Source organism: Podarcis pityusensis (genome assembly GCF_964106645.2).
Source record: "Podarcis pityusensis genome assembly, chromosome: 2".
Classification (NCBI taxonomy): domain Eukaryota; kingdom Metazoa; phylum Chordata; class Lepidosauria; order Squamata; family Lacertidae; genus Podarcis; species Podarcis pityusensis.
In genome coordinates this window covers 88930126-88956748 of record NC_138029.1, presented here as the reverse complement: position 1 = coordinate 88956748, position 26623 = coordinate 88930126, and the positions used below count along the sequence as shown (strand labels likewise).

The 26623-nt window shown below is 43.2% G+C and overlaps 1 protein-coding gene across 11 annotated transcripts in view; it reads left to right on the top strand.

The window, feature by feature from the left end:
- GRIP2 (glutamate receptor interacting protein 2) overlaps nucleotides 1-26623 on the top strand; it is a 389440-nt gene that overhangs the window by 251692 nt on the left and 111125 nt on the right. The window lies entirely within an intron of this gene.

Here is a 26623-nt window from a genome sequence, read left to right as displayed (position 1 = left end):
GTTTGTAACTGTCTTGGTGCCGGTTCCTTTAGGACCCCTGAAATATGCATGCATATATTGTGTATAATACGCAGCTGACTTGTTAGCGGAACTGGGAAAATCTTAACCCTCTTCTCATCGAGATTAAGGAATAAGAACCAAATCCATGTGGATAAGCTTGACATCGGAGCTTTCAGAAAATGCAATCCCCAATGGAGACAGTAGCATGGGAAGTGGTGCCAGGGCTGTCTTAAGCATATCCGGCACCGTGGTGCAAAGATCCCTCCAGCACGCTCCCTCCCCCCCCCCCCCGTTTCCCAGAGTTGCCAACCTTTTTTAGGGAGGACGGCGCTGCTGGTGATGCGGCCAGCTTTGCGGGGCTGGAGGAGGCGGGCAGCAGCTGGAGGGCAGCTCCTCCGGTGGGGAAGAGGCAGAGGCAGAGGCTTCTGGCTCAGCTGGACGCTTCATGCCATGGTAGCCACGGCAGGCAGTGGCTCTGGGCATGGTGCTGCTTTGGTGTGGCATAGCGGAGAAGGGCGAGGGCGGCGAGCTGATGCCGGGAGGCACCGTGTCCAGCCTCCGCCTCTTCCCTGGTGCCCTCCAGAACTTGGTGCCCTGCGCCACTAGCCTCTATGGGTAAGACGCCCCTGAGTGGTGCCTATATTGGGCACATGCAGTTTTCGGTGTGAGCTGGGGAATGCAACACCTATGCAGTCTGCTGCCCTAATCTACTACTTAGCAGAGTTGGAAAATCCTGGAAAGGAATGGGAGGCATCAGTGCTGCTTCCTACTGTGCAGGGCCTATAGGGAAGGTTATAGGTTGTGCAAAGGAGGTGTGGATCCTCAAAAATCCCCACGGGCGCTCTGGAAATAGCAGCTACACTAAAAGTGGAATTTTAAAACGATAACTTAAATATGTGCTTGACCAGCCTACCTCCTTGATGCAGAAATGTAGTGCAGCGTGGAGTTTAATTCTTCCATATGCTGAATAAAGAAATAGCAATGCATGACCAACTCAGACGTAAACAGGCACCCAGTGCTTTATCAGAATGCAACAACCAGATTCAATGTATGAATCATTTTTGCCACTGAGTTTCATAGGATGCTTGGCTATGAGGTAACTAATTTTCCTTCAGGCTACCCAGCCCTACTTCTGTTCAATCACCTTACCATGCTCATAGCAGTTAAAGGGAGATTTACGTTTCAGGATCTGAATGCAGAGGAGCATTTGTCAAAATAAATTTTGGTTTGGAAACGGCAGATGAGATGGCCTATGGTGGTTGTTAAACTCATGGTACAAGCAACTTGCAACTAGCATGGTGGAGAAAATTGATTTGGTTCTCATTTAAAGGTGAACTTAAAGAATTTGCATTTTCGGGGAAGACTACACGAACTGAAACATTCATGCTTGGAAATTGACACTTGCCTGAATTTTCACAATGCTGTTCTCCAGCCAAGTAATGTGTACAGAAATCCATATGCTAGGATAAAGTGTTAATAAAAATGTATATATTAGTTAAAATAATATACAAGCACGCATTATATTAGGGGAAATTGCTTTGCAAATATGTGTACACTAGGAGAAATTAGCGCTCATTATTCCTTTTGCTTGGTTTTCTTTCTTGAACTTAATATTTTACCCAGTGACCTATTTGAGCTTGTACAAGATGGCTGCTCAGGTCACATTCATTTTCACCTCATTTCATGTGTATAATGCATACCCAAAGGCTCTTCGGCTCCCTTTTGCTCATCAGGAGTTCCTCTTTCTTTACCAAGGCTAAATGAGACTGCTGCGTGTCTGTGTGTGGGTTTAAAAACTAGAATAAATCTAATCTCCAGTATAATAACATTAGCCATTTTAATAAGTACTCAGTAGAGTAGACCGCTTTTTCCCCAGCTAAAGGCATATGCTGCTCCCTAGTGGTGCATGAAGTACTGCAATGAAAGAAAAACACGAGGGAAGAATTGAGAATCACTTTCTATCATAGACTACCAGATCAGAGATGGATTTGGGAATAACATTTTGGCTAGGGATATGAATGAATGACAAATGCAAGCCATCTTTCATTGTTTTGTGGGGAGGTTGGTGGGAGGAGAAACTTTCAGCTTACTTCTTCAGGACGCTCTTTTCCCACTTGACTAGATGGCATCCACCTGTGAAAGGAATTTTGAGAGATTTTCCTCTATCCCACAATTCCTCCCATGAGAAATAACATACCTTGTAGAAGGGAAGAGGGAAATGGGTCTGGGAAAATAAATGTATGGCAGACAATAGTAGCCTTGCGCTCTTGACCTGAACATTGTCACTGCTCTACACCCAAATATTTGGGCGGGGGGAGAGAGAGAGCTTCTGGGCGGCTTTTGCCATTTGCCGAGAGACAATGCAGCCAGAATCACCACTGACACAGGTGAGGGAGGAAGATAATTCCATCAGCTTTCTCTTCCACAGGTCAGCTGTCTAAGAGGAAAAACTGTCTTCCTGGTCCTGATCTTTTACCATTTTGGGGGTGGGGAGAGGAATTTTTCCATGTTGGGTTTGCTCTCCCAGATAGAATCAGTGAGAGGGCCATTTTGCTACTGATTTTTATAAACTATTATGGGCATGGTTTTGGCTAATGAGCAGGGTAGGAATGTCTTTATATATATGGCTGAGATAAATATGACACTCTGTGGCGATCACACAGGGTCCCCGGATGTTTGACGGTCTATTGATCCCTGTGCCACCACTGTGATTGCCTTCTCGCTGCCACCAACCCGTTTCTCTCGGGTACACACGGAGTCCAGACAGTTGTTAACATTAACAAATAATCAAGTTTATTTTATAAGCATGAACAAGTTGATGCGTTTCAGTTTATTTTTCTTGGCAGTTTCTTAATCTTAGTTTCTTTACTGACCTATACGTTCCTAACAACTTCAAACTGATTATCCCAACTATCTATCTGACTCCACCTAACAGTTCCTCTCACTCTCTCACATTAAAACTAGACCAACCCACAGACTTATCCTCCCTCTTCCTTCTCCAACTCCCAGCTGACTTCCAAACAACTCCAACTCTAACTCAAACTCCTCCCCTTGGGTTCCCACTGGCCAATCACTTCACACTCATTTAACCCTTTCCTTATGACCCACCTATGAGGGCAAACGCCACAAACTCCTTTTTAGAGGGCATCTTAAAGCAGCCTTGTTCAGGGAAGCTTTTAATCTGTGATATTTTACTGTATTTTTTGTTTCTATGGAAGCCGCCCAGAGTGGCTGGGGAAACCCAGCCAGATGGGCGGGGTACAAATAATAAATTATTATTATTATTATTATTATTATTATTATTATTATTATTGTCTTTTTTAAAAAAAAAAAAAAAGCTGCAGGGCTGTTCAAACTTATTTATCAAATTGGTTGATTGGCTAACACAGGCCCCTCTTTACCTAACTTACAATCAAGTTACACAGCAATGCTCTCCAACCCAGAATAGAATGATAAAAAAATGTGTACCTTTCTGGGGAAATATTCTACAAAGTCCCAGCCTATCTGTTAGGCCTTTTAACTATACCATGATAAATTGCTAAAGTTCTTGGAGAGGAAGAAGCAGACCATATTATTTCTGAGCCTTCTTAGGATTGTGAGCTCAAGAGACAATTAAGTTATCAGGAACTAAGCCTTATTAATGATACCAAATCTTTATGAGAGAACTGGTCACCCTTTTTTATAGATTCAGACTGAATTGTAACAGCTTGAGCCCAGTTTGAAGGATTTTGGACAAATGTGTTAATAGTCTGAAGATGTAAAGGATTATTAACAGTAAAGATAATGACTGAGACAGGTGTGCAGAGAGCCTCTATTCTGGAACTCAATCACTTTTAAACTCCAGTTTCCGATCGATTCTTGCCTTATATTACAGAAAATGATTCAAAAATGAAAGTTGGCTAAGACCACTAGTTACTTCGTACGCAAATTTGCAGATAGTACTCATCTTCTCAAATTCTTCAGGATGCTCCTTCCCCACTTCACTAGATGGCATCCATCTGTGAAGGGAACTTTGAGAGATTTTCCTCTAACCCTCAATTTCTCCCATGAGAAATAACATCTCTTATAGAAGGGAAGGGGAAAGTGGGTCTGGGGAAAGGACCATGGCAATCTTTGGCAATCTCTGTTTCTCCAGTCTGTACCCTGGTGGTAGATGATAGTTCTAGTTGCAGTGCTTGCTTATTCCTATTAAGAGAGCCTGGTTGGACTTCAGTCCCTAGCAGCCTTCCGTCCTAGTTAAGGGATATCTACTGGGGCCAGAGACCAGAATCCACTCATTAGATTTCACTAGTATCCAGATGTCTCCCCATTTTAGCTTAGTCACAGTGTTCTCCTCATTTCGTTCTTTTGTTTAAACTCTAATAGTCACAAGAGGGCAGAGTTGTCATATAGCTTCTCCAAGTTCTTTAATTTCCAGGGAATCCAGCAGCTATTACCTGGAGTATGGGTAGGCAAACTAAGGCCCCAGGGCCAGATCTGACCCAATCGCCTTCTAAATCGGGCCTGGGAATCAGTATGTTTTTACATGAGTAGAATGTGTCCTTTTATTTAAAATGCATCTCTGGGTAATTTGTGGCGCCTGCCTGGTGTTTTTTACATGAGTAGAATGTGTGCTTTTATTTAAAATACATCTCTGGGTTATTTGTGGGGCATAGGAATTCGTTCACCCCCCCCAAAAAATATAGCCCGGCCCGTCCACAAGGTCTGAGGGACAGTGGACTGGTCCCCTGCTGAAGAAGTTTGCTGACCCCTGAGGAGCTTCTGTAAGAATGGACATAGCAACAGCCAAATTCTGTGTTGCATTTGTGTTGCGACTTTATTCTCCTGAGTGAAATTTGCATAAAAAAATTAAGTGCGGACTAAAATTTTGGCTCTTTGTTTTTTTCCAAATATGCCAACTGATTTTCCTAGTGTGTACACATTCTTGCCCTGGCTAGTCTCCTGTGGGAACATAATGCATAATCCTTATTCACAGCCAGGGCTTGCAGTTGAACTGCACACTTCCACAGTGATATACCCACAATGAAACAGCTGGGCAAAGTCTGCCCCTATCCGATGAATGGCTGCTAACTAGAACAGGGTGCTCTGTATATGCTAAGTGGGAGCATAATAGTCTTAGGAAAACCATGGAAAATTCCTCTGCCAGTTCAGCTTCTTTGAACCCTGTACTACTAGTTCATTTCTCAATTTCGTTAATGTTCTTACTGGTTTCCCCTTGTCTGCTTTCTCAGGTTTTTTTTGCTCTATTAATGCTTTGTTGTTGTTTATACAAGAGTATAGATGCTAGATAGTTTTGGCGCTAATGAGAATCTGGGTTGTTTTTAAAAGACATTGATAAAGCTTTTGTGCATTTTGTAAAAGCAGCATTGAAGTTGCTTATTGCGACATCCTCCATGTGTTGCTTGCAGATAATATCAGATAATATATGGAGAGTGTCCCATGTCACTGCCAGACATTTTCATGTAGAATGAGCTGATCATCTGCATCCTGCCGCAATCAATGTTTGCCAGAGGGGAGCTCTTGAGCCTGCCTTGTAATCTGTTAGGTTATTTAGTGCCTAATAGGAATTGACTAATCAAGTCTGTTCCTATTTCTTGTTGCTTTCAGCTATAATTCACCCATAAGTTTGTCCTATCATACTCCCCCCCCCGCCCCTTGTTCTGAACAAAATTCCGCATTTAAGCAAACATTTGCTGTCCAAGTGTATTTCTAAATACCCCCCCGAAAATACACATTTTATTTTGTATATGTAGTATTAGGCATTTTATTTTGATACTATTGTGTTTTATCCAAGGACTCTGTAAGAACATTTGGGACATGCAAAATCTGGTGGATAACCGAGTTCTGATGGACACATTTAGTCTGGGAGATACAGATCAAGTCAATTTGTATCACAGTTCACATAAATCAAATTCCTCAAGGAACCCTAGTGCCTACTTGTATTTTAAGCGAAATTAGTTATTGAATGCAACATGGCAGAGTAAGATGCAACAGCTCCTAACCCTATTCTTGCTCTGAAGTGGAAAACTGAATTTGGCTCTTGTGCACCAAATAACTAAATGGTTTCTCTTACCTTGTTTCACTGACTGTTGGTATGGTATGGCTGGGATAGAAGATGCAATACAGAGATCCTTCCCACCCCATTTGGTTTGTTCTGCAGTTGGGTCTTCTGCTACTGTCACATTTAACTTCAGCTGCCACAGTTAATCTCAGCTGGAGTCTGCTTACTTGGTCCATCTAGACCCAAATGAACCTTGGCATATGCGCATATTCCATCCCTGCATCTCCTTATCACAGAGCAAAGATGAGCATGGAGCTCCTGAAGTCTGGAAATGAGAAGTCTATTGGACGTGGCAGGGCAGAACAGCACACCGAATCTGGGATTGCTGCTGGCAGGCAACAGGTCCCTTCCCAAATGATATTTCAGTATGCCATTTGCTCACTCACATTTGCTTTGAATCTATCCTCTGAGCTGCTAATGTGCACATAGACTTGGAGTGGATGAAGCCTTTCACATTGGCTCTGAAGGAAGATAGGTGCGATGAACCAGGTAGTTCAAAGGGGGACGGGGGTTGCAGAGGTAAAGGAACAAAATCGGTCATTTGTGTACAACACTGTGCAAATGTGTCTTGAAATGCAATGTGGGGGTGAGGGGACAATCTTGTTGCATTTTAAGCTATTAATTATGTACATAGCCTTCGTGTGGCCAAAGCCTTTCACATTGGCTCTGAAGGAAGATCTTGGATAACTCTGGGCAAATCTGATTAAAACAGGAAAGTATGGCCTCCAGAACTCCATTCCTAGCAATACCCAAGGTTCATGGTTTATAGCCTTTTAGACCTGCCACTAATTCAACTGAATCACTTCTCTGATAACTATCATGGCTTCACTTCGATTGGGATGGTCTAAATTTGGTTGCTTGGTATGTGTAATGCTTGCAGATAACTGTGCTCCAACTAATCTAGCTGCCAGACTGTCAAACTGGTCTCTGGTGCATCGGTGCTAATCAGGCATAATAAACAGATGAACATTTCAGATTTCTTCTTCTAATGAGGTGACAGTGGATGTATCTTGCCATTAACCTTCTTGCCGCACTGTAATTATTCAGTTTTTGATCAGCTGGATGCTAATCTATTAGAAAGTAGGAGCTGGGGGAGGAGGAAATAAGAGTTTAATAGCATTTTGGGAATTGAACCTGCTTTAAAGCTGAAGCGTTAATCCACTTGCATAAGAAGGGCAGTGTGGCTAAAGAATCCTTATTTGTCAATGAACTGAAGGTAAAAATTAACTTGGAGAAAATGGACAGTTGTTAATTAAAATGTTCAGTATTTCTACCTATCCCTGTTAAAATGCTTATCTTAATCTCCTTTATAATTTCAGTGGAGAGCTTTTGAGCAGTATTATCTCCCAACTTGGGCTGCATCATTCTTCATATGATGTTTCCTTTCAGAGCTTGGCTTGAAAAACACCAAATTTCTGTACAGTGCAAGCGAAGTTAAGTTCCTCTTGAACACTGGAGAAGTTGACTGAAAGTTTATAGAGATTTTCGGTGTCTGGTTCAGTCTTCACCAATCTGGCACCCTCCAAATGTTTTGGGCTAGAAACCCCATCAGCTACAGCCAGCACTGGCGCTGATGGGAGTTGTAGTCCAAAACATCTGGCAGGAGTACCAGGATGGCAAAGAATGATATGGAACACATTTTTATGGCTAAAGCATACCTTGCTCTGCTCATGAGCACTGACAGGCTGGACACATAATATTTATCAGAGCCCTGAAATGCAGCGGTTGTTTTAAGACCACATATTGATATGACTGGCCCTAACTATAGAGCTTCCTAAAAATCAACTCTACTAAAATTTGTTCCACATTTCCCATCTAACTATATTCACCCTACCGTTATTTCTTCACTGATTGCTACCAGTCTTTGCTGGTCTTCCTTGGTTAACATATTGTTTTCATACTCTAGAAGGATGCTAGATCATAGCTGCAAACACACCCCACTTTCCAGTAGGATTATTTATGGTAAGGCTAATAGTACATGGTAATAAACCTGACACGTAGAGGATTTTTATTGGCCAGAGGACTAGGTATGAAGTGCCTTGTCCCTCCTCATGACTAGCAGAAGTCTGAGGTGTGTAATTTTAGGGTTTAATCTGGTTATGAACTTAATTTGCTCTGGAGGTCCGTTCTTAACCTGAAACGTTCTTAACCTGAAGTACCACTTTAGCTAATGAGGCCTCCCGCTGCCGCTGGCGCATGATTTCTGTTCTCATCCTGAGGTAAAGTTCTTAACCCAAGGTACTACTTCCAGGTTAGCCGAGTCTGTAACCCGAAGTGTTCGTAACCCGAGGTGTTTGTAACCCAAGGTACCACTGTATTTTAAGAGGTAATACAGCAGGCACAGCGAACGCCCCTTTTGTGTTGGTGCACAGATCTCTTCAATTCTCTCAAATCATGCCACACTGGGCCTGCTTTTTCAGGGAGCCATTCTTTGGAAAGCTATAACTTGTTATCATTGCACAGTGTGCCTGCTTTGTGGTTTGATGTGGTGGTGATGAATCGTGGTTCCAATTTGGCAGGCACCATCATCTCCCAGAAAGCCACTAGGATTGGTTGGCTGGTTGAAGTGCCAGTAGGACCTGGTGGGCAGCACTGCTGCAAGAGGGAAAACTTGCTCTGTCTGGTCTGTTCCTGGGCTATTTGACTGCTTGGCCTGCAGCATCAGCATCACTTTACTGTCACCATCTTCCCACCCACCCTTCTTCTATGTTTTCAGTTGCTGTGGACAACTGTTGATCACCAGTTCTCGGAGCTGGGAAATAATTTTACTTGTACCTTAATTGGCCTTATGTTTTGAGGTTTTCTCACATTCCCAATAGCAAGGATGTGCATTCACTTGTAACTATTTACTATTCTGGCATGAGAAGACACCAGGCAGTTTCCTTAGCCTGGGATCCACTAAGGTGTGGCACCTGGTTAGCCCTAGCAGAGGGGTCTGGGGCAGGCTGCCACATTCCCAGGTTGTAGGCAGGGCCCACGAAGAATGGTCCATGCTTCTGGTTGGCCAATGTGTGAGCAGGCTGCTGGATTAGATTTTGGCTAATCCAGCAGGGCTCTTCTTGTGTTCTAAATAAAAACCCTATGTTCTTAGCAAAAGTCCCATTTTCACTGCTCATGCTTGCATGCATTATATTTAGCTGAATAAGAACTGAAGGTACTTTCTCCCTCCTTTTTAAAAGGAGGTGTTTAGGGAAAGTTGCCTAGGGATTTAAATGGTAATGTGATGGGGACCTGAAAGGAAAAGACTCTGCAATTAGTAAATCTCTCCTATTGTGACAGCTCTATTATTAAACTGTCATAAATGCAAGTCTGTTAATCAGCTGTCTGCTCAATTCCCCCCACGCTCACTCTTTGCTAACCCCCTCTTGATTTTGCACTCTAAAATATAACCTGCTTTAGCGCTCGACTCTCCTGCAGAGGGAATCCTTTGTGAAGCTGAAATGCATAATGGGGAGCAAGAAGGGGAAAGCCCCATGAGCTGTCAAACTTCTCTCTCCCCTCCGAAGCTTTCAGTGTCTCCCTTTGAAGCTGGAGGAAATACAGTGTAGGAGCCTGGTCTGTTTAAGCTCAAATTAAGCTTTTGCCCTTGAGGAAGAAAGCGGGGAGGAGGGACAGGCTAACAAATTGATGGTCTTTACTACATTATACCTTTTTGCCCGAATGAAATAAGTGAGTTCTACCAAGGCTATGGGTGTTAATAATCAATCTGACTTAATAAAATGTGCTAACAAATCTCCTAATCCCCGGAATAAAACCAAAGCAAAACAGAGGAAGCGAAAACATGCAGCATCGTGGCCAGGAACACAAATGAAATCTCTGGTTTCCCATTCCAGCTGATGGGGTACAGTTATCAAGGAGCATACTACTCCCACATGAAAACAACGCAACTATGCTGGCTTCCGTTGTATTTCTGGTCTCAATTCAAAGTGCTGGTTAGGGCTTTAGAAGTCATTGCTCCTACATACAGCCTGCTCAGATGTTGAGATCTGTTGGAGAAGTTCTCATGTTCTCTCACCAAACAAGGCAGACAATAGGAAAGCCTGCATTTATTCCTCACTAATGGTATTTCAACATTGCGGGAGGGACATCTAATGAGCCTTTGGCCTGTCACTGTTTTGTTTTTTGTTTTCAGTTTTTAATTATTTTTGTTGATCCTACCTGCTCTTTGTGTTCTATTGGTTTTTGCATTTCTGCTAATTTAAGATGCCTTGCTTTCCTGTTGCATGTCTTGAGCACCTATGGTTGGAGGCAAGATATAAATTGGTAACAAATAAATAAGGAAAGGTGCATTTTAAGAGAACTACTACTAAGTTATGTCCCCTTTGCCCCCTTTTTCTCTGAGATGGATATGCTAATTGCAGCTGTTTTAGTGCCATATCCCAAGGAAAATGCATTAGTCTGGTTCTGCCTCATTTTTGTCTCCTTTTCTTAAACAATCCTACAAAAGACCATAATGGATGTTCTTTGTTCTCATTCCCATGCTTATATAAATATACAAAAGAGCTCTCTTATTTCAGAAACCAGAACTACAAGCATACCTTAGATGGTGGCAAGGTGGATGCAAATGAGTAAATGACTCATCTAAATTGTCCCATGGGGATATAGTTGCCCACTTAAAACCATTTGCATAGCAGCTTACCATACTGAACCTTCAAGTGATGTGCCATACTGCCTAATCCAGGCTGGCAACTTGTTCAAATTTCGTGTAAATGTGAAAGCTGTGAATAAAGTCATACCAGCACAATTTTGTGACTCGTCTATGGGCCACTCGCCCTTGTGTCCCAAGGAAGACCATTATCTGCCACTCCATTTCTCACAGGAAGGTTTTGAGGTTTCTAAAGATGTGCCTCAAAAATGTTTATGTGAAGCTCTATGCTTGGCAGCAGATGATGCTTCTGTGGGGATTTTATTTTAAGGCCCACTATAAAATTAGTGAGATATATGCAGCTGTCCTTAGGGCTCACCCAGGAATCTGTGCTGCCTGAGACGAAGGGAGGTGTCGTCTCCTCTCTCTTCCTACTGCGGCTTCCATATTTTCTCCCCCCCGCCCTGGCTGCTTCTTCTCCTTGGCTGCTGCTTCCAACCCTCGCTCTGTCCCCTTCCCGCTTTTTCCTGCAGCTGCAGTAGTGGTAACAACATCACCTTTCTCCTTCTGTCTCGTCTTGGCTCATTCTGAGAAAGGACCAGGGTGGGGATCCTTCATTAGAGTGGCAACATATGTACATACATAATTTTATTTGTATGCCTCCTTTCCACAGTATATACCATGGTCAAAGTGTCTTAGAACACAAAAATATATAATTACAACATAACAAAAGTAGGTAAGGTAAAAAGTTAAAGGACCCCATGACAGTTAAGACCAGGCAAAGGCAACTGGGGTGTGATGCTCATCTTGCTTCAGGCTGAGGGAGCTGACATTTGTCCACAGACAATTTTCCGGCTGATGTGGCCAGCATGACTAAACCACTTCTGGCACAACGGGACACCGTGATGAGTGCCAGAGTGCACAGAAACGCTGTTTACCTTCCGGCCACAGCAGTATCTATTTATCTACTTGCACTGGTGTGCTTTCGAACTGCTAGGTTGGCAGAAGATAAATAAGTACCGCTGTGGCAGGAAGGTAAACGGCCTTTCTGTGTGCCCTGGCACTCATCACGGTCCTCCATGTACCAGAAGCGGTTTAGTCATGCTGGCCACATGACCCGGAAAGCTGCCTGTGGACAAATGCCAGCTCCCTTGGCCTGAAAAGCAAGCGGAGTTCTGCACCCCATAGTCGCCTCTGACTGAACCTAACAGTCCAGGGGTCCTTTACCTTTACCTATATCAAAAGTAATCATAAATAAATAAATAAATAAATAGGTACCTCGGGTTAGAAACATCTTGGGTTACAGACTCCGCTAACCCGGAAGTTGTACCTCGGGTTAAGAACTTTACCTCAGGATGAGAACAGAAATCGTGCACAGCGGCAGCAAGGAGGCCCCATTAGCTAAAGTGGTACCTCAGGTTAAGAATGGTTTCAGGTTAAGAATGGACCTCCGGAACGAATTAAGTTCGTAACCAGAGGTACCACTATACATGATCTAACTGAACAATTCCCACAGAAATCATAAGAAGATCAAAAACAAAGATGAAAATATCAATAACTGCAACAACACCCCCTATCCAGCAACAAAACTCCCTAGGCCTGTACGATACCAGCAGCCTCAGTTTTTGTAGCTGTTGGGAAAAGACCTGCAAGGCAGGGAGAAAGCCTTCAGGACTCAATGTGAAGGTGTGGTCTCCAGCCTCTTCAGCAGCCTCACCAAGGCATTCTGTTGAGGTGACTAAGAAACCACCTGCCCTGCAGCCACTTTAAATTTTCTTTAAAGTTTAATATTTTAAAATTAGTTTAAGCTTCTAGGTACTGCTTTTCTCTAAGGAAGCTCCCATGTGTGCCTTGATTCTATCTCGGGGTGAGGAAGGCTAGAGAGGGAGGAGAAGAGTCCTGCAAAAGCTCATGTGCATGAAAGCCAGATGCTGTGAGGCTTCTTTCGACTTGCCCAAGCCAGCGGTGAGGCAAGTGAATAGGGCCCCAAGTGGGCACCACTTTGCTACCCCCTGAGATGCCCACCACCTGAGAGGATTGCCTCAAACCGCCTCATGACTGAGCTGGCCCTGGCTGCCTTTTCCCCACACTTCCCCCAGTCCTTATTTTTAAAAGGTTGTGATGGAAAAATGAGCTGTCGGACAGCACAGACCCATCGCTCTTCCGAAAATACAAGACTGAGTGGTGGTGCTGGTGATTACAGCTCTAAAAGCCAGTCCAATCAACTGCAGTTTTTTTCCCCCCAGTCTGAATTACTGAAGTTGCTCATGAAACTTTAAAAAGATCTTTTCTGGTGGGTAAAAAAGGTAGGAGGCAAAGTGGTTGGAGAGCAGATACTTTCCAGTGACTTATTTAAACTCAAGATATCATTGCCTTGGTTCCTCGAATGGGCTGGCATAAATCAGCTGTGCTGTGTGAAACACTTGGGTTACATCTGCATTGTGTTGCTATGGTAACTTAACTGAAAGGCATGGGTAAGTGACTCCAGGCAATGCTGCCAAGCCGGAGACTGTCTGGTCAAGGGGAAAAAAGCCTGCTATGTGTTTTGGGTCCCTCGGTGCTAATAAAGAGGAGCTAGTGGCAGCCTGCTCTTCTTTTTCCCCCTCCGCCACCCAGACTGAAGCCTGTGTTCTACGTAAAGCCCAAAGTTCATCTTGAAGAAAACACAGTACCTGCTTTCGCCTGCTTTCTACTTGGATCTCATGCTTTTCTGGTGTGTGTGTTTTTTTTATATTATTTGGATTGATGCTGATGTCATGTTAAATATTCGCCTTGAGTAACCGCAGCTCCGTTTCTACTCCCACACAGAATCCTGAAAGTGGTAAGTTTGTGAGGCAGCTGGAAATTCTGCTTCCTCTTACCTAGGCACTTTCACGAAGCGATGGCTCCCAGGATTCCCAGAACTTGGGGCAGCAACCCTAGCTGTTGAAACATCTTAAATCTGTAGCGTTGATAGGTTACTAAAACTTTGCTTCTGGGAAAACCCGCCACAAATTATGTGGCTATATATTGTGGGCGGGCAGGCTGACAGCAGGATTGTGCCCCTTGGCCCCTGCCCATATGCGTTCAGAGACAACAAACGTTCCACCATGACATGGGGCTTGAAGCCACGACTCTGAGATTAAGAGTCTTATGTACCACTGACTGAGTTGATCTATGGAACTGGTACTGTAACATATTACTTGTTCCATATTTGTAAGAAACCAATCTTTTAGTGTGGTGGTATCTGCACTTCGGAACTCCTTACTCTTACTGATATCAGGCAGGCACTTTTACTGTACTCTTTTTGTCACCTGCTAAAAACATTTTTTCCCCTTTTAAACAAGGCTTTCCAGATATTTAGAATGCTGGTGTTTTTAGTTTATTGCTGGTGTTAATTTTCTGAAGAATTATAACAATAATTTTATTATTTTCTATGCCATCCATCTGACTGGACTTAAATTGTTTTTATTAATAATGTCATGGTTTCATTCTTTTTGTAAACCATTTTGAATTTTTTCCTTTTTTTGCAGTCAAGCAGTATATACATTTTATGAAATAAGTAAATGATAACTGATACAAGGAGGCCTTGGGCTTCATCAAGCTCCCTCTTCACTTCAGCCATGTGACTAGTTCCCTCTTTGCTAGAGGTCCTCTGGAAGTTGGTCTTAAAGGAAGGTGAAGCTTGTCGGAGGATGGGCTCTCTTGGTCTTGGGCTCCCTGGGCTCTTTCAGGAAGAAGGGCAGGATATAAACTGGGGCAATATAGGATCCTATTTAAAATTTGTATACTGCCATTCATCACAAGATTCCACGATGGTCTACTATAAAGTCAGCCAACGTTACTGAGTATTTAAAACTGTCAGGAAAACCAGAACAGATAAAAGTGATTGAGCTTAAATGCAATAAAAGGTCTGGAGAAATAAAAAGGTCTGCTCCTGGCACCGAAAAGAGCAGTGTAGTGAGGCTATAGGCTATATTAAGTGTTGTGTTGAACCACACTTTCAATTCCAGGGCCAGCTCATTGTGGAAGAAACAGCATCAGCAGTGCTAAAAGGCCTTGATGTCTTTATTTAGTCGTTCCTTAATTCAGAGTGCTCATTTGTGTTACAAATGTGTCTCCTTATTCTGAAATTATTTTAAGTCTTGTGTAATTATTTAAGTCTAGTGAAATGTAATTATTAGCTGTGCAAAATAATAAGCAATGTGCATCCTTGCTCCATGGCGAAAGCAAATGTGTCCAGTGAAGGGGTGGGTGGGATGCATGCAAAATGTCCTCCCCCCCCCCCAAAAAAAGAAGAAAAAGTGCCCAATAATGCAGGACAGTTGACAGGATGAGGATTGCTTCAAATCGGTGGTCAGACTGGCTGCAGAAAGCTTAGTAAATTAATGGAGGGTGTGCATTTCACACACTGAATCCAGAAAAGAGCTAATTGGGTACAGGAAGCAGGATGAACTGTAGACTGCACTAGCTCACATGCCGTTCTCTGTTATGAGTTGCATTCAAATCTTGTGTAGAAGCTCCCATTGAGTTGGAAGGAGTGGCATGGGCTACCTAGGTATAGAATTCAATGAAAATAGGCCTGCAAAAGTCTTCTACCAACATGCTCCAGAGGCGGATTTAGGGGAGCACTACCTGTTCACCCACAATGGGTGATGAGCCAAGAGGGTGCCACAGAGGGCACTGCCTGCTCACCTGTGGGCAGGGGACATACAGACAGGGTGGGTGGGTGCTAAATCCAGTGGCAATCCGGGGGGGGGGCACTCTAGGTATGGCCCTCATTTCAAGGGGCTGGAAGCCCGTCCTCTCCAGGGTTACTGGTTGGCTTGTTTGTATGGGCCAATGCCTGCTCAGTTGGGAGGGAAGGGCCAAACATCCCAACCCCCACTGCGCAGGAAGTGAAACATAGTCCCCCGGGGCCATGCCACAGCTGCACCGAGCAGCAAAGGCTACCCTCCCAGTGCCCCAGGTAAGCGGTTACTGTCTTATCCATTTTAGTTATTTGGGTGTGGAGCTGCTACCACTTTCACACACTTCAAAATAGGACCTAAACGTCTTGGGCCAGTTTCAGCCAGACTAGTCATTATGTGAAAGTAGCCTTTGCTTTCACCTTCACAGGATTTTAAGAGGTGAAAAACACTTTCATGGTTGGAAATCAGAAAAATTTAAGGTTTTACTTCTACAGGCACTATATGATAGAATCTTGGGGGGTGTTAATGGAAATGGCAGGAATCTTTCTATTAAATTTTATGTCTTGGACACCTTTCAAGTTTTCCAGTAAAAACCTGTGAGCCTTATACTGTGACTCCATGATCTTGAGTCTGCTTGAAGGATATATTGCTTGCTTTGCCTGTTGCAACTTAAAACAAAAAAAACAGGGCAAGACAGAATCTGCATTTTAAACTGGTTGGTTTTTTTAAAAAGTATGGACAAAAATGGTTCGCAAATACTTGCTTTTATCTGTGAGTAATCTAAGAGTTATGCAGGCTCTGTATCTGCAGGCTGATACCCAAGATTCTTGTTTGATTCCCCACCCCACCCTACAAAAGTTCTTCTGTGTGCATTTGAGATCATCTTATATCAGGGGTCAGCAAGCTTACCGAACGATGGGCCGGTCCACGCTCCATCTGTCGGAGAATGGGCCGGAGCGTGTGCACACGCATGCTCCTCTGGGTCCGAGGAGTGCCCATTTGCTTGTGCACATGCTCTTTCTGGAGCTCCTCCAACCAGGATGTGCGCCAGAAATAGCGAGCTCTTCTCCGTCCCACACGTGTATGTGCACACACTATTTCTGGCATACATCCGGGTCGGAGGAGCGCATGTGCACAGATGCCATCAACCCGGAAGTCTGTCCCTGTGCTGCACCATGCCAGTAAGAGCGGGGGGCAGCAGGGGTTACCATGGGCCAGGTAGATGAGCCCCGTGGGCCACTACCGGCCCATGGACCTTAGGTTGCCGACCTCTGTTTTATATCTACATCAGTCCCTCTATGTCTCTCTTAAACATTTCACACTGTAGTGATGCAACAGCACAGGAATAAAGGGCCAGACCACACATTTGCAAGCAGGTGTCAACTTGTCTTCTTTCTTTTCTAAAAAAAGTAGCCACAGTAGTTGCCATTGGCCATAAGATGTATAAAATTATGCCTAGCGGAACGAAAATGAATGTGGAGGTGTTTGCCTCTTGTCTTTCATAATTCTAGAACCTGGGGTCATCCAATGAAACTGGATCTTGGGAGACCCAAAATCAATGTCTTCGGTGGGAACTTAAACTGGTGGGAGCTGAGCTGAGCTCCTGTTCAAAAAAAGCATCCCACTCACCACTGTAAAGCATCCAGGAGCCTGGGAAGCAGGCCAGTGAGTGGCTGCTTGTGCTGGGCCTGTTTCTACATGAGAAATAAGGTTGAGTAGTGTCCCTGCTCCTGATTAAAGAGTCTGTTGCAGGCAGAGACCGCAAAAGCGGCATATGCTGCCCTGCAGTCATTGCAGCATGAATACAAAAGAAAACTCAGACCATTTGGCTTATAAAACCTTCAGCAACCTGCTGGAAGATTAGTTGTTTTCAATTAAAGTATTCCAGCTGAAATGATAATGACTTAAAATGTCCATATTTGTCTCTTTGCAGTTTCTTAGCTGAATCTATGGCTTTCATTTTACAGAGTCCCTGCGTCCGTAGAGCCTGCCTAAACCAAGCATACTTGGTTCCCGGTTTCCAACTGCTGCTTTTCACACCACTGCCAGAAGAGATGCTTAATCTGTCTTCCAGTCCTAGTTCCAACCGCAAGCAGTGCAAATGCCACTGTTGTGCATTTATTTTAACTTGATATTAAGATGCACCTTTGTCTTAAGATTTGTCTTAATTAAATATAGTCTTCATCAGTTTTCAAATAACATGCACCAACAGTGACACAATTTGGACCAGCACAACAATGTGTTCCCATGAGATAAGAAAAAAAAGGTATGGTCATCTCTGACAAGCAAGTCAGAGCCATTTAGGTTTTCTCATGGTGAGCAGGATGTTTTGGGCAAACAGGTTAAGTACATGGGTTTGTCGTCTGGTGTGGATTCCTTCTGTAACACTGAGACTGTGTTTGTGGATGCTAAAGTGACTTAGTTGGAGTCAGCCTTTTCCTTCCTGATCTGTTGGCTGAGGCAAGGAAGCACTTTAAAAGCTGCAAACTGGGCATGTCTCTGAACACAAGCATTGAACAACTTTAGACTAAGGGCTCATCCCCACTTCCACTTTTCCCATGCCCCGAAAGCAGGGGTTCAAGTGGTTTTCCGCTTGTCCCAAGCTTTTCTCAGCAGGGGACTGAGCAATTTCACCTTTGCCCCACTGCTTTCCCCCAGAAAACTTGCTCTTTAGCACTAAATCAGAGCAAACTGTCAATTCCAGAGAAAACCCAATGGACGTTTATGCTGCTTCAGTGCTGAAGATAAGGTTTTCCCAAACAGAAGTGTAGATGAGCCCAAAGATAGTATTAAATCTGAAAAGAATTGAATGTTAGTTTGAGCTTGCTAAAGTTCTGCAGGTCCTTGAGACTCCTTTTATGGATCGAAAGATCAACCTATTTCTGTTCCTTTTTAGTTTTACCTGTGGTCATTCATGAGTCCATTTCATCTTGTTTCATCATTAATCTGTGATTTTTTTTTAAAAAAGGAAACCTGCAAGAATTGGGGGTGGGGAATCACAGAAAGCACGGGTTTGTAAATATTTTTTTCCCCTAAGATGTGTGTTTTTATACACATTGTTTTCCAAGCTGGGAACTGCATTGCAAAAATTCAGAGAAGTCCAAAGGATGGGATCATTCTCATCCCCATATTAGTCCAAGAGGTGCAGATCTGGCCTGTTCACTTCAGAATGAATTCTTCAAGTGCCCTTCCTCTGTCCAAACCAGCCTTTCTCAACCTGTGGGTCCCCAGATGTTGTTGAACTACAACTCCCTTCACCCCTAGCTAGCAAGGCCAGAGCTCAGGGATGATGGGAGTTGTAGTCCAACAACATCTGGGGACCCACAGGTTGAGAACCGCTGGTCTAGACCCAAACAACTTCCACTGAGGCCAGGTGAAGACTGTAGCAGTACTTTTGAGGCTCCATCGGAGCATGTTGCTTTGCTTGGGAGGGGACTGGAACTGATGAGAAAATGAGGCTATCGTGCCACATTTTTTCCCATTGCAATGCCATTTTTTCCCATTGGAAATGATATGACTGGGAGCCCTCGTCCCATGGACTATTGGTGGGGAATAACCTTATCTGAATTTGTTGTGCAAACTCCCCCAGCTGGAAAAAGCCCCCGTCACTAAGCTTCTCCTTCTATACCCACTTGGACTCCCCACACCCCCAGGCCCTAGCCACGTTCTTTCTGTTCTGTCTGTTTCATAAAGTCCTTCCAGGGAAGCTAATGTTCACTTTGTATTGTGAGCTGGTGTGTCATGGAAGCTCTTTATGCTACTTGTGTTTGAATATTTCTACCTTCCTATGCCCGGGATATTGCCTGCTTTATCATAATGCACACGTTTAATTTTTTATTTCCTCTTTTGCAAAATGTGGCAATCGGCTTTTAAAGTGTATCCTGTTGCAATGCTTATTAAAATTAAGCCCCGGGAAGATATGTTTGCATTTGAAGTAGCTCAGATATAGCACCTTGGAGAAAAGGTGTCTGATGCGCTAGGGTAAAAATGAAGTCTTATTAAGCAGAAACGCAGTGCTTCTGTTGAATATTCCAGCAATTAAATTTTATCTTGATTCGTATGCAGGTCAGGATGGTTTCAAAGGAGAACGAGGAAGCAAAGCATCATGGTTTAATGCTATGCAAATTAGTGTTAACATGCTGTTTCATTTCTCGTTAATGCATTGTTACACTGTTACTCATTGAAAAGAAAGTATGTGACACCTATTAAGAGTGATGACCTACTCACTTAGTTTTCCATTTGGCTTGGCAAAGTGTCCCAGAAAAGATTCTGGTGCCAAGGGATTGCATGAAATCGGAAGAAAAGATAAGATTGAGGGCTTTGCTTTCTTTAAAGCCTTGTGTGGGTATTATTTACCATGGTAGCGTATCTTACATTTCTACTAGATCATGTAACATGCTGAAATCCTTTCCTACAGTAGACAAAGGAGTGTGTGTGTGTGCGTGTTAAAAAGAGGAAATACTTAAATGTGCCGCATTTGTACCACTTCCCCATAAAGGGCTCAAAAGGGCAGTCAATAAGTTTTCCTTTTTGCCATTGCAACAACCCTGAAAGGTATGTTAGGCAAAGAGAGAAGGGGGTTCAGATGAATCTCCTGGTGCATTAATGTAATAGGTGAAGGGGGCTGTGGAACAATGTGCACAAACACCCCCCACCAGCTGCAATCTTGAGCACCTCTAGAGCAACCGGCAGAAAGTCTCTCGGTGAATGCATGGCTAAACAGGAATTTGAGCCCCAGTTCCCTGAATGTCCAACACTGTTCACTGACACCATTATTATGTTCACTGCCTCTCTGGGAAGCCTCCAACATATATATATGAAAAAAGATAAAACATCCAACATTAAAAACTTTCCTATGCAGAGCTGCGTTCAGATGGCTTTTAAAAGTCATATACAGTGGTACCTCGGGTTAAGAATTTAATTCGTTCTGGAGGTCCGTTCTTAACCTGAAACTGTTCTTAACCTGAGGTACCACTTTAGCTAATGGGGCCTCCTGCTGCCGCTGTGCTGCCACCACACAATTTCTGTTCTTATCCTGAAGCAGAGTTCTTAACCCGAGGTACTATTTCTGGGTTAGCAGAGTCTGTAACTTGAAGCGTCTGTAACCTGAAGCATCTGTAACCCGAGGTACCACTGTAGTTGTTCAACATCTGATAGGAGGGCATTCCTCAGGACGGGCGCCACTACCATGAAGGCCCTCTGCCCAGTTCCATGTAACTTCACTTCTCACAGTGAGGGAACCACCAGAAGACCCTTGGAGCTGGATCTTAGTGTCCGGCCTGAATGACACAGTTGGAGACACTCCTCTAGGTATACAGGGCTGAGGCCGTTTAGGGCTTTAAAGGTCAGCATCAACACTTTGAATTGTGCTCAGAAATTTACTGGGAACCAGTCTAGACTCTTTAGGATCTAATAAGAAGGCATTAGGCCATGAGACATAGAATGGATTTCCTTCTCCAACTCAGAAGATCACTGTGTTCTAAATTTGGTGCACTGTCTGAGGTTTTGGGTGTCTCTTCGTGTCGCATACCATTGCATGGAGCACATAACTATCAACTCATTTGTGTATCTCTTAGCTATCGGAGGTTGTGTGTGTGCCTTTGAAATTATGTTCCTCTCTGTCCATCTCCTTTTCACAATTTTTCTTCAGAAATATGGAAAGAAAATAGATCAGTGTAAAAGCAATTCCACATGTTATGCTGTGACAGTAGTTTCTCTCAAGTCTTTAGTGAATACTCTTATCTGATAAATATCTCTGGTCCTACGATGCCATCGGTTTCTTTAAAATAAGAATAAAGAATAATTTTCCACTTGCTCTAAAGTGCTTCATGGAACTGAATATCAGTCTGTTATCTTGGCATGCATTCCAGTCTGATTAGGTATAGATGTTATGCATGTTGCATAATCCTGGAACTTCAAAGAGGCCGGTGTCAGATGGAGGGTCACTTTGGCATCCCCTTCTCTCCCATTAATCACAATCCTGTGTGGTGCTCCTAGCTGACTGATTCTTCTTTTTTTAAGCCTCCTAGCTACCGACTCTGCCAATGCTGCTGTAGCTTTAGTAGGCCCAAGATGGATGTGGTTGTTTACTGAAATATTGTGTAGCCAAACATGTATGGTAATTCTCATTGGATTCCAATTCTGAGGAAGACAGAATGTTAATGAGGACGACTCTAGACAAAAACTCAACGAGAATATTCTCCCTTCTTTTTGTGCACTGGCAGCTTCTATCTCTGAAGTAAGAGCTATAATTGCTTGTTGGAAAGGTCCATTTATCTTGCAGTGCCAATTATTGATGATGAATTAGCTTTTAAGAATGCCTAGAGGAATCCCATCTTTATGGAAAGATACCTAGAGAAGCCCTATGGGTCTGTGTTGTGATGAGATCCTGGTCTTGAAGGAAATATTTTATCAATTCCTATAATGAACTTGCAGGCTTGGGCATCTGCAAGCTTTCCTGACTTTCCTCTTGTGCAACTCCTTTGCAATGCCCTCCAGGTGCCACATATTAAGGGGTGGTTTGGTCAAAGAATGGGGATTGCTTTTATGGTGGATAAAATACCTGTGGCCCTTGGGTTAAACCTCAGAACCTAGGACTTGCTGATCAGAAGGTCGGCGGTTCAAATCCCGGTGACAGGGTGAACTTGTGTGTTTTCGTCTAGTTTTTAGTTTTACTGGTTTTATGCTTGAATATTTAAAAAAAAATGGGGGGCTTTGCAGTTTTACAATCTTTTTGTTTTCTTTTCTTTGTCAACTGCTTTGTGGGGTTTTTTTACAATTTAGTGGGGCATAAATGTTATGAAATAAATCAATAAATATTCTGTCTTAAAATATTGCAGTTGCTTTTACCCCACGATGGGGTGAGCTCCCGTTCCTCGGTCCCTGCTCCTGCCAACCTAGCAGTTTGAAAGCACGTCAAAGTGCAAGTAGATAAATAGGTACCGCGCCGGCGGGAAGGTAAACGGCGCTTCCGTGTGCTGCTCTGGTTCTCCAGAAGCAGCTTAGTCATGCTGGCCCCATGACCCAGAAGCTGTACGCCCGGCTCCCTTGGCCAATAAAGTGAGATGAGTGCCGCAACCCCAGAGTTGGTCACGACTGGACCTAATGGTCAGCAGTCCCTTTACCTTAAAATACCTGTGCAGATTAGGTCTATCCTAATTTGAATGGTGCATTCTCAGAATAATGGTTCCCATTTTTGGCATATACGGTAACTCTTTTTGGTGTGTAGTTTTTATATGTTTACTCTAAACAGGAAAATGTGTAAGAGGCCTGACTTTTAAAGATATTGTGTGTTACAATACAATACAATACAATACAATACAAAGAATTTGATCTCTGGTGACTCTGGAAGAAAAATATGTAACCGTAAATTGGTGGTTAGGCTTTAAATGAGTGCTGAATGTAAAGCTGGTTAATGAAAGTCTGAGTAGTGAGCTGCTCTTCTGTAATTGGAAAAATCTTCAAATAAACAAACAATTATATATACACATATATACATACCTTTTCACATTCTAGTACAGGTGACTCCCGAAAGCTGCACTCCAGTCCTGCTTCTGGAGCAAGCATGAATCTAGAGCTTCACCCTGAAGTCCTACACGCGCAAAAGATGGGGCAGATCTGAATGCAGTTGACATAGGCTAACTTCATAAGTGTAAATTCAGAAATAACTTCTCAAAATTATATTTTATTTTTAAATAGAAATACAAGAAATGTCACCCTAACAGACCTGCCCGGTCTGCTACCCAGGTGGTATTTGCTGAAGGGCCTTTGTTCTCCTTCTTACTTATCTTTCTGTTTTAGCTGGTCTTGGACTGGACTGTCATTCAAACAGAACAGAAGTGGGGAACTTGTGGTGCTTGAGATGTTGTGGGACTTCAACTCCCATCAACCCCAGTTAGCATGGCCAGTGGTCAGGGATAATGAGAATTGCAGTCCATCAACATCTGGAGGGCTACAGGTTTCTCATTCACAATGTGCTGTGTTGCTATAACCTCACTCTGGACATTCATTATACAAAAGTTAATTGCAGGGCTAGTTTGAGGTATTCTAGGAAAAAACCATACCTACTATGTTTAATCCAATTACCATGATGGTTCAGGTTTCTTAATGCATATATTGTGTGTGTGTGTGTGTGTGTGTGTGTGTGTGTGTGTGTGTGTGCAAGCAAGATTAAAAAGGGTACACTATTAATACAATCAGCTTCATTGTCATTTTTAACTAATGCATTGTACCTACTCCAAATTAGCAGTTTCCAGCAGAATCATTTTTTCTGAAAAATTTCCAAAGCTCACCCAATGATTTTTCTTGGGAAATGCTATGCAGTGTGTGAAGGGATTCTAATTGCAAACTCAACTCTGTTACTAATTGCATTTATCAAAGACAACTGTGGTGTTTTCCCCTTAATAACAAATTACAGGGTATAATTCTCCTCTGTGTGCTTTGGTTTTTTGATTTTGCTAATTTTAGCTTTCTGCTCAAGGCACTTGAACCCTAAGCAAGTGACTTTGTCCCAAGGTAGAGATGTTACTGTGCATAAATCATAGTGCCATGGTTAATTTCCACTGTCTGTCACAATTGTCTGTTTCATCTTCTTCTTTTTTAATGGGTTTCAGGGTATGACCTAAAAGCATGTGAAGACACTACCTTGCTGAAGTTAAGCAGGTCTGATTCTAGTCAGTCATTGGATGGTGACTGCTTGAGAATTTTATGCATGCTGCCATGATGGAAGAAAGGCATGATATGAATGTTAGAGTAGCCATAAAGATTCATTAGGTCTGGCAAACACTTCACAACCCTCATTTGGAGGCAGGTGTTACTGCATATATGTGGGTTATTCTGTATTTGTATCTCTCCATTATATTGAAATTAAGTATTAAGGCAAATCGCAAAAGAACAGAAGCCTCTGGTGGCATAGCCCAAATCATGTCATGAGCCTCCATGCATGATGATTACCAATATTTGGAGCAATTTAAAGCCATAACCTGCTATTTTTAGGTTATTGTGCGAGAAAGGGAAGTATCCACATCACCATAGAATTATAGAATTGTAGAGTTGCAAGGGATCCCGGGGATCCTCAGGTACAACCTCCTGCATTTCAGGGATCTCAACTAGATCATACATGACAGGTGGTCATCCAACCTCTGCTTAAAAACCTCCAAGCAAGGAACCTGCCACCTTCTGAGGGAGTCAGTTTCACTGTTGAACAGCAACAGCTCTTACTGTCAGACAGTTCTTCCCGATACGTAGTCAGAATCTCCTTTCTTGTAACTTGAATCCATTGGTTCAGGTCTTACCTTCCAGAGCAGGAGAAAACAAGCTTGCTCCATCTTCCTTGTGACAGCCCTTTTGATATTTGAAGATGGCTATCGTGTCTCCTCTCAGTCTTCTCTTTTCTGGACTTAACATACCTAGCTCCTCCAACCATTCCTCATAAGGCTTGGTTCCCAGTAGGTTTATCATCTTGACTGCCCTCCTCTGCACATGTTCCAGCTTGTCAATATCCTTTTTAAATTGTGGTGCCCAGAACTGGACACAGTACTCAGCACGGTTCTTCCATTTCTCCATTTTGTTAAAGAAAGAGACTTCCCATGTCTAATGAAGACAAAAATTTGCACCTCCCATTTGTGGCCATTGTCTTGTACAATCTTTATCACTAGCTTTATTTATTTATTTAAATACATAATACAACATTTCCACTGTTCTACCCATGCTAACTTTCAAAGGGGAAACTTTTCCAGTTATGCAATCAAGCATCTTCATCGCCCCATTTTCAGGGTCTTCTCCCCACACCATTTTATTTTTAGCACACTGCATTGGATTCATTAGCATGAGTTCGGGCATATTGGTGTAGCGTTATAAGAATTCAGTGTTATTAAAAACTCAGGCATGCTGTTCTGAAGCACATCATGAATGGGAAATGCTTGGGCAGTGAGTGTCAAGAATGTTGGGCTGGGTAATCCCTGGGTGTCTGATCTTTAAATAAAGAACTGGCTGGAATGTGCCTTCTTGAACCTCTTCCCCTCAAGCCTATCCTAAAGGAAGACGAAAGGGGCAGTCGGATAGCACAACGTCCAGCCATTTATGATAGACACAAGCAAGCCAAAGTCGAGCAATTTTATGTCACTCTGGTTTCAGTGAGAGATTTTAAGTATATGCTCGGCTCTCTCAAAAAATCAATATGACATAAAAAGTCTTAACTTTGGTCAGATCGTGGCCAATATGTTATGAAGTGTGGAAAGACAGGGTCGTGCAGGGTGGCCTTGTGGGCTTGCCTTGGATCTATGCCTTCCTTTTGCAATATCAACTCTTCTCCAGAATCTGCCTTGCTACTTTTTGTATGTGTAGCAACCTCAAGGTTTGCTTTCCTTAAACTGGGCAGTAAGAGATCATAGAATCATAGGATCATAGAAGTGTAGAGTTGGAAAGGGCCCTGATGTTTATCTAGTCCATCCCCCTGCAATCCCATATGTGGATCGGACCTGCACCCTTGGTGTTATCAGCACTACGCTCTAACCAACTGAGCTATCCAGGTGCCAGATTTCCAAATACACTTGTTGGGCTGAGAGCACTTTTGGTCATTCTGTAGAAGGATCATTGCTGAATAATAAGAGCATCTGCTTTGCATGAAGAAAACAACCCAGATTCAATCCCTGACCTCCCCAGTTCGGACTGGGAGAGGTTCCTGCCTGAAATCCTGGAGAGCTGCTGTGGGTCAGTGTAAGCAATACTTAGCTAGATGGACCAATGGTATAAGGCAGCTAAATATATTTCTACATGGGCATTGACTCCTAGGGGCCAAGGTAGTTTCGGCCCCATGAATGTATTGGGGCCAAATTGGGCCCCCTCAATTTTCAGAAGGCGTTTGGCTCCATCTGCTGGCTCCTTGCGATGGCGCGTCATGCACACCCCCCCCCCCATCCTCTGGAGAAGCCAGTGCCTCTGTATTCCTGTGAGGTTGTGGCAAGCAGTCAGGTAGAAAGTTCATCTTTTCTTCTTCTTTGCATGTCCATGACATTTTAGTACTGAAACCAGTTCAGCAACCCAGTGCAGCGTTTTCTCCATAAAGATTGCAAGCATTTGCAAAGCCATAGACTACGGGCATATGCAGGTGGAGTGGTGCGCAACTGTCCGGCACATTGAATCAGTGCATTGAATATATGTAGCTCAGTCAGTAGAGCTTGAGATTCTTAATCTCAAATTTGTGGGTTCAAGCTTTACGTTAGGGGAAAGATTCCTGCATGACCCTTGTAGTCCCAACTCTTAAGACTAAAATGAATTAGTAGCCTCAGCTTGAGTGACCACCGCCCA